We start from the raw sequence: 8,616 nt of genomic DNA, 5'->3' as shown, positions 1-8,616 counted from the left end.
TTGGGTGTTGTTGCCGGGCCCCGGCCGCCGCCCCAAAAGCCCCCCTGCCCCCCCCCCCCCCCCCCCCGTGGCTGCATTACATTGTGTCCCACACATTGAGACCTCTGTACCTGTCTCTTCTAGGAATTCCTGTTTACAAGGATTATGTAAAATGTATCAACAGCAAAGCTTTTGTGTCACAGCCAAATTCAATACCAGTCAAGTCAGTGGTGAACCTTCTCCAAGCTCACTGTGCATCAACTGTTTTTTATTATTTTTTATTTAAACATCATTTGGGGATATGTAGCACTACATTTGTACATACTACTGAATTAGTATTAAGGGTGGGAATCACCAAAGACCCAGCAATAACATTGTATCACGATACTTAAAGGCAGGGTTGGTAATCTTTAGAAACTAGCTAGATTTTTTAAATTATCCAACCCAAAAAACCCAGCCCAGTATTGCTAACTCTTTTCCACTAAAAGTAGCGAGCAGCACTAGCTCCAGAAGTTGCTAAATCTAGCAAGAAAAACTGACAGCCCGTCCCTTCAGGCCTCCCTCAAAAGCGACTCCCCCACATTCATGATTATGAACGTTAACAACCAACATGGCTATTGTTAGCACTCACAGCTGTTAAGCTAGCAGCTAGCGGAAGACTCCGGTGATGAGCAATGAGTGCACAAGCATAATACGGGCAGGTAGGTAGACAGGCAGACCAGGACTGTACGTAACCCGTCCAATCACTTCATTCGGCTTGAATTTAATGATTGGACGGGCTTATACAGTCACAGATACCGGATTTCTTTTCTTTTCTTTTGTCATAGCATTTCATTCATTGATTGCTGGCTGGATGTAATGAAAATCTGAAAAATATCAACAATGTTTTTTAAGACCAACCCTGCCTTTAAGTCATGATATGATCTTATTGCGATTTTAAACATATTGCGATATGGCAAGTATTGCGATACTTTTTTAGACTGCAAATTATACAGTTTCTCAACATCTGTTTTATCTAATACGATACGGTTCATTCCACTTCAATCCTTTTTGTTGCAGCAAAACGGGTTTATCAGTCAAGCAGAGGGACTGACCAACACTCTCAGTCTTTGTTTTGACCAACTTCCTGCCAATCCCGCTGACTCTTTACCAATGACCACGCGGAGAGAAAAACTCTTGTGGATTGAAAACGCAACGATTACCGAAACATTTAATTTGCATTTGCAATAATAATAGTTTCAATAATAAAAGATCGATACTTGCCGTCCGTCTATTGATAGAATATATTGCCATGTAAAAATATCGCAATACTATGCTGTATCGATTTATTCCCCCCACCCCTAATTAATATGCAAATTGAATGACCACACAGCAAATCGGAGGCTAGTTGGTATTTAATCGTGCACATTGTGCAGAAAGAAGAAGAAAAACGGGACCCGGCAGCCCATTTTTGTCATGGCGGGTTAATCCGCTCATACTTATTGCAAGCAGGCTCTGAGTTGGAGGTTGATAACCTCCTGAGGCCTTTCTCCGCGGATTATACAACATGACACTTATTTACTCTGTGTTTGTCTATCTGCATGTGCCCACGAGAGGTTGTTGGCCTTCCAGTGTGTCTCTTTTAGGTTAGTTCCGGCTCCCTGTGTCCTTGAATCCAAGGAGAATCATATCAGTAATATGGGGTAGAGGTAGCCAAGGTATGTTTTAATTCAGATCCCTTGTGTTTGCTTTTCATTTCGTTTGCGTGCAGCGTCCACAGCTAGGATTTAAGACATTCTTTCCACAGCCTGTACTAGTATCAAATACTGTGAAACTGGCATGCATAAATGTTCTTTTTACAGATTGAGGTATGGTATTTTATAGATTTTTTTTTTTTTTTTACACACTAAAGTCTGTGTTTAATTCCAGCATAAACACCGGTGTTCCTTTCAGCCAAACTATTCCAGGCTTGGCCCTTAAACTGCCTCGTACAGATTTATTTCAAACCGGACTTTTCCGTTTGTCCAGCGACTGGATTCCTCGTGAAACCCCATGGGAACCAAATCTTCAGCGAAGTGTACAGCGGGTGTAATGACTCCGCTGCCGGTGTCTCTGATCTGCATCGTCATGGAGCGCTCGCTGTAAAGGCTAACAACGAGAGACACTTCAGAGACTGAGCTCTGCCTCAGGCACGTTGACATTTAGGTGTATGAAAATCTCCCGGATGCAGAGAGAGGAGCCTCACTTTGTTTCGGCATTTCATTTGCAAATGTTTCACACTGCTGAAAATATTAGTTAGTCGGACACTATTGATTTCCCCATAAAAAACTAAGTAAGTGCAACCAAATGACTAGAAATGAACTGTCAATGATGCCTTAACGTGCATTTTTTATGGTTGGATCATTTGCCTACCAGAACTGGAAAAAGCTATTTGAACACCTGCTTTCAGCACACCTTACCTTAACATGGAAGCATACAGTATGAGATACAATGTCAGGAGTTCAATGCAGCTCACATCCTTCAATATATAGTCTGTTTTCCCCTTGGAAGCCTTTATCACACATCGCATCTTGTCACTTACACTAAAGCACTAAAAAGCAAAAACCCAACAGAAGGCGTTTAAAAGTAAAGCAGATATACCATGAATGTCGTCAAGCAGCCATTTTGTTTTCACCAGGTTCACCCTAACACTACATCTAACAGCTCAGCAAAAGTTTGACTTTTTTTTTTTTTCAAGGTCCACTTACTATTTTTCTCATGACATTTTAGTTCTGTCTTAACAGCAGGAAAAGGAAAAGGAGGGAGAAGAGGTAGGTTTGTAAATGCGGAGAGGCATGTAGATTCCAACTGTGGATGGATTCTTCGATGAAATGCTTGAAATTTATGTTTTTAAGCAAAACAAGACAGGTACTGTATAATCTTCACCATCTTAAGCTAGAGTGTTTGGAAAGTAACAAAACACAAAGTACTATGACATAATTACTTATGCAAGTACTTGGCCATAAACTTAAGTATTGGACAATTATGGCATTTTCATGTAAGGTATAATTGATCATACAGTGCCAGAGTTCTACAGTAAAATGCTTTTGCGACCCTACTCACTGACTGCCACTCGCGTTAAATAGCAGTCCACTTGCGTGTTTTGGTATGGTTGGTTTTCACACCTGATGCAAACCATACCTGGGTACGCATGAACCGCACTCGAGACCACCTTGTCGAATGGATTGGACACGGATCGACGAACAGTGCCCCGGGTCCACAGTGATCACACAAATATAACGAACTGAACTTCGGGATCAAGTGTATTCGGATCCAGGCCTGGGTCCCCCTGATGATGAATTTAGAGGAAAAGTGAGGGGTTCATCAAAGATTCATCCTGTGGGATGATTGTTTTCTTGTCTGAGGCCAGGTGGTTAGTCAGTGAGAGCCAAAGTCAGCTGGTAAACAGCCAAATCCAAAAGCAAGCCAAGGTCATTAAAAACCAAACAGACAGTCAAACAGAACAGGATCATGATCGGTATATCAGCACAATAAACAATCTGGCCAAGGATTAGTGTTTGTGGGAAGATGAATAAACTGAGTGGGGATGATGAGAGAAGGTGTTGCTTGATGTGGGAATGAGGAGGAGGGGCTTGAGTGGGTGTGGACATCAGGGGACTGGTAGACTAAGGGAGGGACAGAGAGACAAATAAATGACACTATTCTACAGGCATAAATTATATTATCATCTACACGAGGATCATGCGGTCAGCTGCGTGTGCGTCCCTAAGTGAGTGAGTGTGCGCCTCTGTGTCCGTCCACGGCTAATCTCGCATTGTGCTGCAGCAAACTGCATAATATTTTGGGTGGAAGGTTATGGCTGCATGTTTAAGGACCTCTCCAGGTTACGGTGACTCACACTTTCTTAAAACACCTTTTATTAAATGTTTTTTATACTTCCATTGACTTTCTGTTGATTCCTCACTCACTACTCTTGCAAAGACAAAATTTTAACTGTCCCAGTTTATTTGTGCAAAGAATGGGCATGGGCCGACTCTATCCTTGTATTTAGAGATTAACCAACTCACCCAATCTTACATAACAACATTGCAAAACAAAGATAACTATTTAATCTGCCAAGTAAACTCATTGTGACATTTTCTCATGGCTTTGGAATTTGATCCAGGCAAAGAAACACATTTACATAAGGCCACACATTGTGAGTATTATTGTTCATTTTCTATAATCTCACACCTGACGCTGTACACTGTGTCCTTCCTCAAGAGCTTCAAATATTTGAAAGTCTTAAACATGAGGATTCTTTAAAACTGTTATGGACAACTTTGCAACTGACTCGCTGTACTGTTCAGGGAGTTATGATTATGTACAGACATCATTTGTATTTTGAAAATGTGTACAGCCTAGCTGCGTAACCGATACCCCCTCCCCGTGCTCTTGAATTGCTGGAAGACGGCTTGCTCAATAACCTCTGACCTAGGTAACGAACGCACCCCCCAAAATCTACACGCGAGACTGTCTCAGCCTGCTTAGGGAGGCGAAAACCAGGATAACTTAATACCACTATACCGTCGTATCATTTTAATTCAGGCTAAAAACGTCGGCCTTCCCGACTGCCGGATATCAACGGATTTAGATGTGTGTGTGCAATAGGTGTGGGAGGACTGGATGTACTCCAGGGTGAACTCGCTCTAAAGGGCCACCGCTGGAGGAGGAACCCCGTGTGGTTGGTTATTAAGAGCAGCTTCTGGCATCTGGCCCTAACCCCTCTAATTTAAATACCAATCTAACCCCTATTGTTTCCTAATACATGTCAGCTAATGTCTAAACATTACTAACCAACACTGTAACATCACATATGATACATTAGCAGAGCTTCAAAATCAATCTGAGCCAACCAAGTTAGTGAATCACAACAATGATGAACAACACCATCTTAACCTTAGCCTGTAACAGGAATGTCATTCAGATCACATGTCTAATAAGTTTACTGCTGTCAGCTTATCCCAGGGGAAGAGCACCCTTAGTTTGAGGAGATTACGAGGGCCCCACCAGAGATGAGCAACACCGGACTTTGGTTGGAATGCACAAAATACAAATCAGTTTTATTTCGTTTTTACAAAAAGTTACAAAAATGAATAATAAAAATGAAATAATAGATCATACAAGATTTCAAATGTACCAAGTTCTCAAAAAAGCCCTAAGAAGAGCGTCCAGAAGACCAAAAAGAACCTCGATCCTCTGTTGTCTCCTCCTTTTTGTACCCTTCTCCTTGGCGCTTTCCACAACCTCCGGGTCCATATACAGTAAAGTAATAGAACATTCTTAAATCATTGGACAAAACTGTTCTCATAGTCTTATCCCTTATGACATACCTACTTTTCAAGTTTAATGCTTTTCTGCATTAGTAATTGAAACGTCTCTAAACAATATGGGATTACATGCAACGAGTATATTGATATCTGAAAATATAACACTCTTAGGCTGATAAATAGCAATAGATCGTAACTCATCATAGAAATAAAAAAGAGAAATAGACAACTCGCATAAAATACAAATAACACCTTCAGATAGGATTTCCTCTTTTTCTAGAGGCCACAGGGGCCATGTTCTTTATATGCTAGTTAGTTGTTAAATTATAATGCGCCTCGAAGAGTTCTCTGTACAAGAGTCAGCCAGAAGCTCAAACTGCAAGACGCTGCCTTAACTCTATTTGGGGGCTTGGCCTCTCGCTCCTCAGGCAGAGAGGTGTTAGATAATATCAAAGTGTATCTGTAGTATGCAGCAAAACTACAGTTTCCCCTTTTTGCACGTATTTGTTTAATCCATAATTTCAATAAATCGATTAATCAAATGGTGTATCAATTATTTTAATTTAATAGCAAACAGGGAGATAGGTTCTTAGGGTGTAGTGTGTCTCGGACATTCATGGTGGATACCGCAACAATTTATTTTCCCATGTTTCCAGACATGAGAGTCTTTGTTATCTAACCACACAATACGGATCCTAAAACTAACTGATTCATAAAACTTGTTTTGTTGTCAATATCAAGAATGTTGATTCTCAGGCTAAACAAGTGAGCAGGTTCTTCATAAAATGATGAATCACTACTACTTGGATTGTGTTATTCTATATACCCAGTACAAGCAGTGAGAGTATCAGAGTTCATCAGGTTCCCATAACACCCTGTGCAGAAAGTCATCTCTCCCCACCCCTGATAGTTAGCAAGTATCAACCCTAGACTGAGGCTATCAGTTTGAAAATGCTACCGATGCCGGGTAAGTTTAAAAACTCAGGGGTTGACTCATAGTGTGGACAGGCGCTGAACCAGAGACCTTTGATAACGATGACGTAGACACCTGCTTGTCCTTCCCTAATTCGTCAAGCCGCCGGAAAAAATCAAACAAATTATCGATCGACTACCAGTGGTTAATTCAACATGGATAACGGATTACAAGCGTTGCCGATCTGGTTGTCTACTAACAACTGTTGTGCAGTTAAATTCCACATTTTATAATGCTACTACTGCCGACATCTGTTAACAGAACAATTTGCCAGGGCTGTGTCCAGCGGCGTTATCAGCTCTAAGGAGCGGACATTTGAAGTCCTGGTTTGCAGCTTTGAGGAGGACATTGTACACAACACGGAGGATTTTCCCTTTTTTTTATCAATGTTTATTTTGTTCTGCACAACTATTGTGAAGTTCACACTGTAAACGAACAAAAGCATAAATGTTTTCCAGTACGACAGAGACTTCCGCCACCCAGCAGATCTACGAGTGTGAAAACAGACAACGAAACCGAGAGGAAACGAGTGAGACCCATAATCTAGCTAACTTTGATTTGTAAATGTTTATTTTAAAGTCATTTTGATATTTGTATGTGTGTGTGTTTGTGTGTGTGAGAGAGAGAGAGATATAGAGCAAGACCTGCAAGCCCAGTGTACGTGAATCGTCATTTTCAAGCTTGCTAGTATGGACTGAAATCATTTATCAATGATGAAACGCCTGTGTGGACGGAGATCGTTTTTTCGTTTGAAAAAAACCAAAAAGGTATTAGTGTGGATGTAGCCTGAAATGATATCAAAAGTTCTAAAGAGTTAATTTTTTTCTATTACCTAAACAGTAGTCAAAGTCACTGACTAAAACATTTAACCGCCTTTGTTTCCTCAATGTTAAAATAGTTTCTTTGTGTTTTGTAATATCTACCACAGAAACAGAAGTCACTGATGTCTCATCACATGACTAAGGTGACGAAAACACCAATGAAAGTGACCAACTCACTGAATTCCTTTTTACTTTTGTTGTCTGGAATAACCTGCCTAGTGGCCCAACTGTGTCCACATTCAAAAAGGAACTGAAAGCTTTTCCGTTTTCTCAGGATTATGAACAGTAGAGTCCGATTGCAACCTCGGCGGGGCATTCCTATAAAGCACAGGAACACACACTGCTGTTCTCTACTTTCTCAATGCACAGCTGATCCTGGCTGTTAGTTACTGCATCGTTCTCTCCCCGCCACTGGCAGACTGCTTAGCCGGGAGAAGAGCAGACGCAAGCTCTGCCGGCTATATTGCAAATCCTGCTATAAGTCAAGGCTGGCTAACTAGCTAGCTTGTCCGTCTTCGGAGTGCCTGTCAGCTCTTTGCCTGGTGAAGTAGTACGCCCCACAGCAAACTGCGTCTCGGTCCACCTCCCTCCCCGCTGCTGGCAGACTAACGTTACTTTGCCGGAAGGAGAGCAGACGGGAGCTCTGGAGACGGCCTGCGTCGTAATTATCTAGCTAGCGTGTCCGTCCCCGCAAAGTAGTCTGCCCAACAGTGGGTGGTCAGCTGCACCACTGTGTTTGTCGTGAAGTTGCCATTGAATCACATATCAAATGAAGATTTGCCTAATAACATGCTTACTTTAGCTTGATAGCATGCTGTTATTAGCATTCAGCCAAGTGCGCCTATCTGATGAAATACTGCTTGTACTAGAGGTTTCCAACATACTTTGTCTTTAAAAAGAGCTATGTCTTCTTGCAGTCGCTTATCATCGGTTGTATGAGTCTACCAGTATATAAGTTGAACGACAAGTAATCTAAGTCTAAATCAAATTTGATTTAGGTAATACAGTGCCAAATGGTGTTTAATGAGCATCACAAATCATGGAGCTGTTAGCATAGCCTCTAGTGTCACATCTGATTGCAAAAAAAAACAAAAAGGCGACGGCCAAACACCAAGATGGCGAACTTGGGGCTTCAAGACAGCAGTCCACAAACCAATGGGTGACGTCACGGTGACTATGTTTACTTCTTATATATCAGTAAACATGAGTTTATGGTCTCAATCTCTAGTTTCAAGTCTTCTTCAATACAGCATGATATTCATTTAGTAAATTATGATCCATTTAGAGTCAAATAGATCATAAAGCAACGTATGCTTTAGGGCGGGGCTACCTTGTGATTGACAGGTCGCTGCCGCTACCAGAGACATATACGCCATCACTACATCACTCCTCCGCATTCCAAATATGTTAACTTCTATTCATTGGTTGCAAAAAAAAAAACATGGCTATGTCCGTAACCCAAGATGGCGACATCCACTTCTTATATACAGTCTATGGGTCTGCCACATAACGCAAAATATGTCACGGTCTGTTGAACAGACAACAGGGAACAGAT

Source organism: Anarrhichthys ocellatus, unplaced genomic scaffold (assembly GCF_004355925.1).
Source record: "Anarrhichthys ocellatus isolate YVR2014 unplaced genomic scaffold, GSC_Weel_1.0 scaffold17, whole genome shotgun sequence".
NCBI classification, from domain to species: domain Eukaryota; kingdom Metazoa; phylum Chordata; class Actinopteri; order Perciformes; family Anarhichadidae; genus Anarrhichthys; species Anarrhichthys ocellatus.
This window is presented reverse-complemented; position numbering follows the sequence as displayed.